This window comes from Pezoporus occidentalis, unplaced genomic scaffold (assembly GCF_034315485.1).
Source record: "Pezoporus occidentalis ecotype Australia unplaced genomic scaffold, CSIRO_AGI_Poc_V1 ctg201, whole genome shotgun sequence".
NCBI lineage: Eukaryota > Metazoa > Chordata > Aves > Psittaciformes > Psittacidae > Pezoporus > Pezoporus occidentalis.
The window spans coordinates 958,077-970,637 of record NW_026913868.1 but is presented as its reverse complement, the minus strand read 5'-3'; the positions used below and the strand labels follow the sequence as shown (position 1 = coordinate 970,637).

At 46.1% G+C, this 12,561-nt stretch overlaps 1 protein-coding gene across 8 annotated transcripts in view; it reads right to left on the bottom strand.

The window, feature by feature from the left end:
- The window catches only part of NCOA1 (nuclear receptor coactivator 1), a 189,642-nt gene that overhangs the window by 84,684 nt on the left and 92,397 nt on the right, over positions 1-12,561 (bottom strand). The window contains exon 1 of one of the 8 annotated variants that reach the window (XM_062618551.1): positions 3,892-4,169. The exons of the other annotated variants lie outside the window; for them this stretch is intronic. The gene's annotated coding sequence lies outside the window, so the exon portion shown is untranslated. Of the gene's footprint in view, positions 1-3,891; positions 4,170-12,561 lie in introns of those variants that run through there. 8 annotated transcript variants of the gene reach the window in all.

Genomic DNA, 12,561 nt, shown 5'->3' with positions numbered 1-12,561 from the left:
TTTTCAAGACTATCTTGGATAACTGCTTCTTGGCTGGCAAAAAGCCTGGAGAAGAGCAGGTTCCTGTGTGAAGACCAGAGGAGGACGGGAGCAGTCAGAGCCCTGCAAAATGAAGGACCATCATGGGACCCCACGGGGAGCCCAGCAGCCTCTCTTGCAGAAACCCAGGGCAGACCTTGACTGCAACCAGGACTAACCCTGCACAGTGCTACACATTCCACTTCCAACCATCAGATCTGGGAGATAACACCATATCCCACACCCTGAATCACAAATATTTTATTTCCACAGTTGAAGCTACCCATTTAATTAAAAGCAGTCTTGATAATTAAGGTTTCCAAGCAAACCCCTCTTCTGCAGCCACACTGGCTACAGAGATCTTCATTTCCTGGGGATGCAAAGAGGAAGAAATAGGGCTGGAGCTTCTCGGTGCCTTAATGGGTTGAATCAGTCCATGCAAGGAGACCAGGGGGAATTCACCGCTACTCACTAAGGCCCAGGGTGATGGAGCAGCACTTTGGGATGGGGCTGAGCCTTGTACACAGCCAGGGATCACTGCAAGGAGCAGCATCATTAGAAATAACATATTTTTTTTAGGCTTATGTAGCTGCACTGGTTACACCAAGTGGCAGTAAAAGGAGTGGGTGATGATCAGCATGCTTAAAAAAATCCTAAATCACCATGCTCGGCATCGTAACCAACATTTTCATGACAAGCCACGCTAAAACTTCATCAAAACAACTGCTAGCAAAAACAAGGTACACAAAGATGTTTCGATATCACACTCCCCCAAGTCCAAATTTTGAGACACAAACCTGCTAGGAAAAGTATAAAAGGAGCAAAAATAATTGCATCATTTCATGCCCTTTGAACAACCTTTGGATCCTGATGGCTTTTGCCAGGAAGAATAACGAAAGTCAAACTAATTAAGCAACGAACATGCCCACAGTACAAAGTGTGAACATTTTAAAGGCTGGCAAGTTATTAGGAAGTGCTCAGCTCCCAGCTCTGCTTTCCTGCTGTCACTCTGGGAGCAACCATGATGCAAAAGCTGATTTGATTACATGTAATTTCTTCATTTTAAGCATTAAATCAGAGCTCAAAAATAGGATATGGTGGAAACCATCAATTTTGAAAACATCTCTCACCTTGATAACAGGCATCTAGCTTCTTTTCTTGGAATTAACCCAATGCTGCTGTCACAGCTACCTGAACAGCCACAGGAAGATGTCCCAGACAACCAGCAGACACCAAACCATGAACACCCTAAGTGTGCTGGTACCTACCAATGAGTTGGCTCCATATTTTTGATTCCTGACCCTCCCACCCTAAAACTGCCCAGCTGAAGCTCTGCCCAGCTGCAGGAAGGGGTTTTGTCCTTCACTACCTCTTTTCTCTGCTGATGGGGGTTATCTAAAGTCAACTAGAGTGTCTCAATATCACCAGCAAGCACAGAAAACCTGGAGCACTGGGAGCCAGCACACGTGGATGCCCTGTATTTGTGTTGGCAGCAATGGGCTGGTGATGCCAGAGCAACATCACCATTGCTACTGTAGCTGGCAACATCATGGCAAGTCCAAGCCACGACAGATGCTTCACTTCAGCTGGCAGCAATATAGATCCTGTGTCCTCTTGGCCACCAAGCAAAGCACATGCTCATGAACTAAACCATTTGCTTGCTTCACACCCCCCTCTTAGTCCAGGGTGACCTCTCCAAATATCAGAGCTGATCTGGCTTTGTCCACTCACAAGGGACAAAAGTTTCTTCCCGTGTGTTTCCAGGTAGGACCACCAACAACAGCAAAGAGAGTCAAGTCCTTTCATCTCGTATCAGAGCTGGGAAAGAACCTGGGAACCATGGAGTGACTCTTCAGACTGGTCTGAGTGAATGCGGATGATGGTTATGGAAGCACCAGAAGGAAGAAACAGCAGAAGAAGGGCTAAAAATTGGCAGATGTTGATGGTACCCAGGGTAAGAGATCATCAAGATTTTAGCACACATCTACCTGCAGTATGTCAAGAGACTCAGTAGTGGAGACAAAAACCAGCAGGTAAATCCTGGGATGGGACAGGGTGGATGGACTGACCACTGTCTGCTCCTCCAAGGTATGAAGAGGCACATGCAAACCCTCAAAAGCCAGGAGATGTGAGGAGCACAGGAGCTGCCATCTCCATCAGATCTGGACATAAGCAGCTCGTGTCCACCACACGTCTTGGTCCCACACCTTCCTGGATATGAGAATGTAAGCATGGATCTGTGAAACCCATTTTGGATTGGATTTATTTCAAAGTAAAATCACCTTCCCCTGCTTTAAGGTCTTGCATAAAGACTTGCTTCATCGCTGATGCAATGCTGAAGCATGATTTCCCACAATATGTTGTTCACCGAGATTTCACCCTGGTCACCACCATTGTCAACACATCCATAAAACTGCTAGAGGATGGTGTAAGAGGAGCACAGAGAAGAATACTAAAAAGCAAATATCACAGAGAAACCACAAACTTGTGACAGATTTCAGGTCCCAGCACTTCTCAACCCTTTTGGCAAATCATCATCCCTCTATACCATCTTTACAACCAATTTGCCCATCTTCAAGACACACAATGCCTTCTGCTACTTTGCCTGGTCCTAAGTCTGGATCTTAAGTTTTTAGAGGTTCTTTTAGTGCCACAGTGCCCCTTTTTGATAGAAGACCTACATCAGTAACATGAAAAAATTAAAAGGGGTGAACAACAGAGCTCTGATAATGTAGATGGAGATAGAAGACTCAAAAGCAGCATCACGATACCCAACGCTTGGACCTTTTTCTTGCGCTATTTATTGATGCTCTGATGTCACCAGTGACAAAAAAAAAAGTGAAAAAAAATGACAGAGGCAGGTTTGGAAATGGGAGTTTGCTCGTGCCACTCAGGAGAGGTGCAGTGCTGCTTCCAGCTACAATTTATGCAGCGTTTTAAAGGTTTACATAAATCCTAAACAATCTTCTACTTCACTCCAGCTTGTTACAGTGATTCACATCCCAGTGAAGCCACTTTCAATGTTGGATTTACCATGGAAAGCCCCACAACACCTTCCCCCACGCACAGGGCTCAAGGCAGCACCTGTATTTATATTCACCCTGTGTAATCCAGCAACTCCAAGGCAGCTGCCACGCAGGCAGGGACCATCCTGGACCTAAGGAGCAAGTTTAGGGCAGGAGAAATTCAAGCATAACACCTCGTGTGGGAGCCCACTGACACAGCAACCCCACATGAACTTCAAAAGGGGAGAGCTCTTCAAATTGTGCAATGCTTTGCTAAAGGGAACCCGTACACATGTGAAATCATTAACTCCATCTGCTGCTTTTACTTCTTTCATCAATGATTAACGAACATTAAGCAATAAGCATTTACTTTTTTCTTTTTTTTAGAAAACTAATGTCCTTACTTCTGCAAGTCGCCCTGAGGATTCCTGCCAGCTCTACCCTGCTTAAACATTTACACATTGATTTTCAAGGTCACCGCTGAAACACGTCATTTTCTACTTAGCACATTCTCCTCCAAGCGCGCGGCTATATTCAATGCTGGGAACGCTGCGCGTAAGGGCACAGCACCAAAAACACCCTCAGCAAAGTTCAATCCGTAAAAGAAATCTGAAGTAAAATGCCTGAGGGAAGGCAGCCTTGGAAAATGCAAATACCATTCATTACCCGGACGCTGCTGGCTTGTCTTCGCGCTGTTGTAGAAATGCTGAATAAAGTGACAGTGAAGGTCCGTCCATCCCCCCCCCCCCGCCATCCCACATCCCAGCCGGGTCACAGCAGGAGCCCCACTGCTCACTTCCAAACCCACCACCAAAATCACCCCCCAGACCACTACCAACCCCAGGGGGAAGGAGCCATCGGCCCTTACCTGAGAGCTCCCCAGCTCTGCCAGTCTGGGCACCGGCTGCGCAGCCCCCCGATGACGAACATGCCGCCGTGCAGCTCACCGGCTCCCGCGTGCTCCCCCCATGTGCTCCCTGCGGGGTTGGCGATCCCTTCAGCGCCTGCCGGCACACGGAGCCGCTGCCATCGCGGGAGAAAGGACTTGCCACCAGCTTCTCCCACTCGGTTCCCGCTCTGGCTGGTTGCTAATGAAACACAACGCGCGGTGCCGGCGCCGAGCGAGCGCTGAAGACACCTGCCAGGCAGCTCCGACAGCAAGGGAGCGAGTGAGAGCAGCAATGCTTGCAGCTTGCTGTGGCTTCAAACAGAACCGGTCCCATCCCAGGGACTCTTACATTGAAAAAGTAAATAATACACCTTGTGAAATGAAAAGCAATTTTGCTTTTTTTTTTTTTATTATTATTCAGGCACAACACAGGTTTTTAATCCGTGTGCCCCTGTAAAGTGCCATCCCTGCTGAATGTGTCACAGATTTTATTAAACTTAACCCCACAGCACTCTTCTACACCACAGAATAATTATTATTTCACAGGAGGAAAAGCTAAGGTACAAAAAAAATTCCTTTACTTCAGTCATACCAGCCCTCTTGCACCTCCCGCGTCTCAGCCTCCATAAAAAGGGACATTTTTGCATCTAAAAGCAGCAGCTCTTTTATTCTTCAGCTTGGGAAAGGGGCTGCTCTGAATGTCAGTTTGGATTTAGAAACTGGTGACCATGGGATAAATCCAGGGTCAGGCTGCGCATCATCCTGGCGGTGATCAGGACCCCAGCCTGGTCTTCTCCCCAGCACTGATGTGCACCACAGACAGTATATGCAGCTACAATTTTCACAGAATCACAGACTGGTTTGGGTTGGAAGGGGCCTTAAAGATCAGCTGCTTCCAACCATGGAGCTGGGCGAGGGGAACCCAACTCAGGGGAAAAAGTCCCCAAATTATAGTCACCCTTCTGCCTTCCAGCAATGGGACCTGTCTCCAGAGGGGAGCTTGGTCCCAATCACCCTAATGCCCAAGCAGGAGCATGGGGACTCACTGTACCTTCATCCCAAGAGTCACATCGCAGGCACCATCAAAGTCTGGATGTTATTCTTTTTTTGAACAGTATAAATAAAAGTAAACAGGAACCTTAAGGTGTTTGGGCTGTAAAATGGCTCTTTTGATCCAGATCCAGGTATTTTTGATTTTGCCATTAGTGTGGCATCTGAACATCTGATTTTAAGAACCCTGAAGAAGGTCCTTCCTCCACTGCCCTGCTCAGAGGAACTTCACTTCTCTAATTCTCTTCATCAAAACCATTTCCATCATGGGATTTGCACAGCACAGCCACAGACATCAAAGAACAGGAGGAGAAAGTGCTTCAAAAGCCATGGAGGGAGGAAACTTCGAACAGAAACTTGAAACAGTGTGTGCTGGTAGGATGGAGAGATGTACAAATGATGCTCCAGAAAAAGTTAGCAAAGGAGAAAACACTTGGGGCCACTGCAGCAGTGTTATATCAGTATCAAGGAATAAAAGCCTAAATACTTAAAAAAAAAATTAAGAGGAAAAAGGGTAGGAAAAAAAGAGCTGGAGATAGACATGGAAGGAAGTCCCAGAGAACTGAAACCCTATACAGATACAGCTGCAGAATAACTGAATTAAAGACTAATATCCAGGTAGCATCTTCCCTGCTCATTGCAGGGGGGTCGACTAAGATGACCTAAGGTTCCTTCCAACCCAAACCATTCTATGATTCTATGAATTGGGAAGTGCATAATATAAATTAAAAATAAAATGACAAATATGGGAAGTTTCAAGAGTTCACCAACAAATTCCACCCCTTCAGCTGTTCACATTTTTATGCCTTCAGCAGCAAAAAATCACCCTTTCTGGAATGGCCTGGCTCCAGCAATGGATTTGATTCCAGCTGCTGTGTTAAATGAGTGATTAATAGATGCCTTTGTCCTGGCTGCATCTGCCTTTCATGAGAACATCAGCATTAACCTGGGTGTAACACCCCAATTCTGCCTTTGGTGTATTTTTCACTCCATCTCTTCACTTTCAAGGAGATTTGAAAGAATTGGAGGAGCAGAAGCTGATGCAATATCACTGTAAAAAGGGAAATTAAACCAGTAAACCCAACTTTCCAGTGCAGAGTTAAATAACACAAAGAATTTGGAATACAAAGAAACTGCAGAAGCTACAGAGCTCCTGCAAGGAGCCCGGCTTTCATTTTCTTGCCCATTCTCCTGGGCACAGTGATTAATTATGAAGGCTGCAGAAAACATGCAAGCAGAGGGGAGATGATTCCCTGCCGGCAGCACCGAGCCCCAACCTTGCACGTGGCTCATCCATCACCCAAACCACTGGCAAACCTTCTCCAAGGGACGCGTCTGCTGCCCACAACCCAACCACACACCCTGCTACAGCCTGCCAGCAAGCTGGGAACTCTTCCTGACCTTCAGCCGTTCCCACCGACAAGAACCACCACACACAGAAACATCTACTTCAAGATGGTTTTCTTTCTCCAAGATACTTGCTAATAGAACAGCAGAAACTACGAACTTTTCTACATAGTTTAAAATAAATTAAAAGGGAGGGGAAAGAAAAGGAAGGGAAGAGAAGGGAAGGAAAAGGTGAAAATAAAACAAAAATTAAATAAAATAAAATAATAAAATAAACCAAACCTTGTGACAATTCAATGACACCATCAGATCGTACCACTGAGCATCTCAGTCTCAATTCTGCATTGACACGATTATACAAATACTGGTTCTTTTTAGGTTTCCTCCTAAATCAGGGGTTTGAGCTAAAAGGCTCCAAATGGTTCATCTCAAGCAAATTAGCTCAGAACAAGTTTTAAAGTCAATGATCCTTCCTTCCAAGTTCTTCTACCCTCTAAACCTGCTGGCATAACCTAAATCATGCCAAGCCCATCACAAGGCACCACCTTGCTATTAAATCTCCAACTCAAGGACCAAGGTCTGCAGAAAAGGAATGAAAAAAAGAAATTAAGGCTGTTCTTGTCAAATATCCCTGTGTGGTGATATTTGACACAGGGCACTCCAAGCCCAGATCTTCCTTTCTTTAATGTTGACTTTTATGCTTGCCTTCAAAAGAAGAGGCGGCACGTGCAGCCCCAAACAGACCGTAGTTCTTGGCTTTCCATCTTATATCAACAGCAATGGTACCCAGGGTATCTTACAAAAGCTCTTCCAAAATTGAAATTTAAAACAACTGTTGACTACAAGAATGCAATGAAGAAGCACAAATCACACAGGGATGGGACACAATGGTCTGGCTGCTTGGCATTTCCAGGCATAATGACAGATCTGAGGTTTCATGATGACAGGCAAAAGAGTTGTGGATGCCTCATCATTGGAAGTTTTCAAGGCCAGGTTGGACAGGGCTTGGAGCAACCTGGTCTAGTGGAAGGAGTCCCTGCCTGTGGCAGGGGGTTGGGACTGGATGAGCTTTAAGGTCCCTTCTCACCCAAACCATTCTGTGATTGTATAATTTGAGTCCCTTCAAAAGACCTCAAGCCTGATCTTGTGCAGCTGTGGGCAACAGCATGTAACAGAGTTATAAAATGCTGACAAATCTGAATTCTCCACTCCCACCATTCAGAGTTTCCTGACTTAAATGAGTACAAAGAGATGGAGAAGTAGTATACAGGAATGTGGAGTAAGACAAGCCCTAGCACAGTATCCTGCCTATTTGTAACAGAGGTAAAATGAGCAATTGACAGTGACCTTTAAAAGCCAGCATCTGAACGGATGTCATCCCAGGTTAGGGAGGGAAAATGAGGTTTAGTTTATTTGAGACACGGCTGCCTCACAGTGAGCAGATGACACTCCAGGAGGAGAACTTCAGAATGAAAATTATTTTCATGATGAATGAAACATTGTTCCAGTATTTAAAGAATGGCTACAAAGAAGATGGAGACTCCCTTTTGAAAAGGATTCACACTGAAAAGACAAGGGGAGATGGGCACAAGTTGCACCTGGGGGGATTCTGGTTGGAAATTAGAGGAAAATTTTTCACCATGAGAACAACCAGCACTGGAATAACTTCCCCAGGGAAGTGGTGACTCCCCGACATTAGACAATTTCAAGATTCGGCTGGACAGGGTGCTGGGCCATCTACTCTAGGTCATGGTTTGCCTGGAAAGGTTGGACCAGATGATCCTTGAGGTCCTTTCCAACCTGGGATTCTATGATTCTGTGAAGGAATGGAAAATGTTCTTCAGGTTTTACAACTGCTCAAATTAACTCCCAGCCTCACCTACGTCCCATGAGGGCTCTCTTGGAGAAGCCTGCAAACGTCTATTGACTGAGAGAGCTAACACGGCAACAAGAGCAGATCAGATACCATCAGTTACCTCCACTACTCTGTGCCTTGTGCTTTACACACAAACCCTACAAATCACCCTATATTGACCAGCTACAAGGATCTTACCCAATCAACACCAGTCTGTATCATCTACTAATTATTTATACAGACAAACATTCCACATGAGATTTTCTTGATGCTCTAGCAGCCAAGAATTTCTCCAGTAACCTGCAGCTTCTCTCCGTAGATGGATGCCCTCCTTTTTTTTGACAGCATCTCTCTGGCCCACCTGCACATGGACCAGTGCAGGAGCTGAGCAGAATAAATGCAGCACAAACACGGCAGGCTCAGCACTTTGCCAAGATGATTAAATCGACACGACTGCATTAACATTCTATGACAGCCAAGCTCCAGAATTGTTTCTTACTCTCTCCAGGTAGCAAACAGCAAAAGAGAAGCATCCAAGGTAAAGATACATGTGGGAAAGGAGGAACAAAACAGCTTTGTTTTGTTTAAAAGAGCAACAAAACCACGCTGCACGTTCAAGCCTTTTTTGCTGCCAAAGCCAGCAAAATCAGCACTTTCTAAGGCCAGCTTCTTCCATCCCTTAAAACAAGCTATAGGAAACTGGAAAAGTGGATGGGTTATGACTTCTGTATCTAGAAAATGAAGTTCATGGTAAATGTCTAGATTAAGCAACTGTCAGCACTTAATGTTTGTATTTACTCCAGTTCAAAAGAGCAAACTTTAAGTAAAAACTGAACGTAATTAAGCATGTCCCATACTTTCAGGCATACCAGCTACAATGGGGAGCAAGATCCCTTCTGAATCGATGAAACACCTCTTCAACCTTTGCTTTTTCCAGCCTCTAAGTTACAGCCTCTGACACACCAGTGTGATGTTTAGAAGCCTAAAGTCCCTTCCAGCCCAGAGGCTGGATATATTGAGGAAGAAACTGGTGACAAAATACAACTCAGCCAACCTTGCTCATCTGAGAGAGGCTTTGAGGTTGCCCAGTCCCTGCTCTGCATCAGCAGCTTCAAAGCTTAGGGAGGTGTCTATGCATGTGTGTGGCTGTTACAAATTCATGGCAGCTGAAGCTCTGACAGCAAAACATATATAAAACATAGGAGAAGGAGGACATGGAGCTGTTGGAGTGAGTCCAGAGGAGGCCACAAAGATGCTCTGAGGGCTGGAGCACCTCTGCTATGGAGACAGGCTGGGAGAGCTGGGCTTGTACAGCCTGGAGAAGAGAAGGTGCCACAGAGACCTTAGAGCAGCTTCCAGTGCCTAAAGGGGCTGACAAGAAAGCTGGAGAGGGGCTTTCAACAAGGGTCTGCAGGGACAGGACAAAGGGGAATGGCTTTAACCTGACAGAGGGGAGACTGAGATGAGATCTTAGGCAGAAGTTCTTCCCTGTGAGGGTGGTGAGGCCCTGGCACAGGCTGCCCAAAGAAGCTGTGGCTGCCCCATCCCTGGCAGTGTTCAAGGCCAGGTTGGACGGGGCTTGGAGCAACCTGGTCTAGTGGAAGGTGTCCCTGCCCATGGCAAGGGGGGTTAGAACTGGATGAGCTTTAAGGTCCCTTCCAACCCAAACCATTCAGTGACTGTATGATTCCCTGCCTTGTTGGGGATATATACAGACACACCTCCCACTGTTTTGTCCCCAGAACTCCAGCAACCTACTCAGAGCTGTGTAGAACTTGGATCATCCTTATCTTGCTGGGGATCCCCATACACACTGCATTGGTTTTCTCCCCTTCTGTGTAACTGGCAGGCTTCAGAACATGAGGATTTCAACAGCTGCCATGGTCTTGTTGCTGTGGGGGCATTTGGGGAAGTCTCTGTCCCTTCCACTGTGGTGGGAGGAGGCTGCACAAAGAGCAGAGATGTCCTCAAATGGTCTATGCATGGATCATCTCCAGGACAAGTCATGAGCTGCTTGCTTAAATCAGCCACTGTGGAAGCAGGCATGGCATGTATGTAATTGCACCTTAGGACATACCCCCAAAGGAAAGGCGCCCCACAATTAACCTGCAGCCCAGTATGCGCAGAGACCACCCCTGAGGGTTGCACCAGTGTGCTAATGGCATTGGCCCCAAGCTGGTTGTCCTGCTGTGTGATCCCTTCTGAATCAATGAAACACCTCTTCAACCTTTGCTTTTCTAATGCCAGAAAAACGTAGTTCTTTGCACTCTGAGGTACTTTCTAGCCCCAAAATGCTTCATAAACACCATGGCTGGGAGCAGAGTGCTACATGCAGACCCTCCCCTTGCCTCTTCACTCTTCTTCCTGTAGCTTTAATGCCTCATAAGAGGTTCAATAACAGGAGTAATTATAAACCAGTTATGAAAATAGCTGACCTCCCATGGAGCAGAGAGGTCCTAAGGGTTCAATTACATGACAAGAGAAGACAATCAAGAGACACCCTGGGTTCAGCCTCACTTTTATAAACGTTTTGCCTTTGTTATTCTTACCTAATTGTAACGGGTTAGGTAACCAACCTTAATTGTGAGCCAGCTGCGTCTGTAGTGTACACAGCGGCCCCCGGTACCGGCAATGCCTGTCAACAAAATCATCTCTGCTGAGCCAGGATCATCCAGAGCATCCTACCTATTCCCAAATGGGAACAAACACAATCACAGAATGGTTTGGGATGGAAGTGACCTTAAAGCTCATCCAGTTCCAACCCCCCTGCCATGGGCAGACACCTTCTACTAGACCAGGTTGCTCCAAGCCCTGTCTAACCTGGCCTTCAACACTGCCAGGGATGAGGCAGCCACAGCCCCCCAAAAGCTCGTTATGTTTTTGAATTAAAGCTCCAATGATGATATTGTTTTCATGCAACGCCACTTCCTTCTTCTTCAACAGAGTTTGTACCTAGAAAACTTGGGGAAAAGATGGGTTTGGGGTTAAGGCTCAGCATCAGGAATCGCCAACCATGGATTGTCAGGGATGGGACACTCTTCATGTGGTAACCTCCAATCTTCCTCCCTTTCAAGCACGAAAAGCAGGAGAAATGATTCTCCAACTAACCACAAAGGGGAAACTAACTTATAATGCTGATCTTATTTTTCAGATCCTCAGCTGGAAACACAAGGCATTTCTATGGTGCCACTAGAACCATGGGGCAGCACAAGGAAATTAGTATCACAACTAAAATAATCCCAGTCTGACTACTAACATGCTCAGAAACTCATTGCATGTACAGTGTCTGCAACAGAGGGATGCAGGACACATCCCAGTCGGTCTCCAACGAGGTACATGGTGGTCTCAGTTCCCACCACACTTCTCATCAATAGCCATGGAGCCAAACATCATGCAGAAAGTTCTTCTCCAGCAGTGCAGCCATCTCTGAAGGTGCAAGGAAATCAGCACCAGCCTCCACCCATCCATTACCATAAGGATGTGAAGAACCGAGCCTGGTCTATTACGAATTATTTTAAAAGGAAGATCTGTGAGCCTATCATCATCTCCACACTGCCATCAGCAGCAGTTAGAGCAAAATTATATACTACTAGCAAAGCAATTTGATAAAATAGCTGCATTACAGAAGAGCGTACCCTGAGATTGCCGAAGGCGGCACGTGCAAAAAGGGACAAAACTCACAGGAAATGTTGAAATCCTTAACCCTTAGGGATTCCAATCTCATTATGTTCCAAAGATTCAAATGTGCATAAGCTTCATCTTTTCATTTGTGCATAGAAAGAGAAAGCCCTGACCATTTTTGGCACCGCACTGAGGGCTGAGGCTCCACCAGGCAAAGCATAAAATGAGGCCAGACAAAAAAAAGCAGCAGGGAGAAGCAGCTCTCACTGAAAGATGGACACAGCAGGAACCAGGAACCTCTTCTTTTTTACAGCAATCCCGCTGCTCAGCAAAGCCTTTGCTCTGAAACATGCTGCCCCCAACTTCCAAACCACAGCAGGATCCTGATCCTCTGCCCTCTCAGAGGCAGGATCCGGCTGGTGTGACAGGGGGTTGCTCAGGAGATGGAGCACTGGAATGACCTCCAAACACCCAGCACCAAAGAGCTCATGGCTGCCCTATTTATAAGAATTGCTTCTCAGCAAACAAACAGACAAAAAATATTAATTCTCAAATTGCTATGGTTTAAAAAGCTGCAAAGTGGGAAAACTACAGACAACTGCCTCTTCCTGACATGCAGTAGCGAAAGGATGAAAGACCACGTGTTCCCTACAAGTAGCTGCTATCTGTAGCCCGGCAGCTGCCTTTTTATGCCCAGGAGTTTGAGTTCAGTATAATCCCTCAGAATCAACCTCTGCTTAGTTTTCTTGCAGAGCCTTCCCACTGAAGTCAGTGAT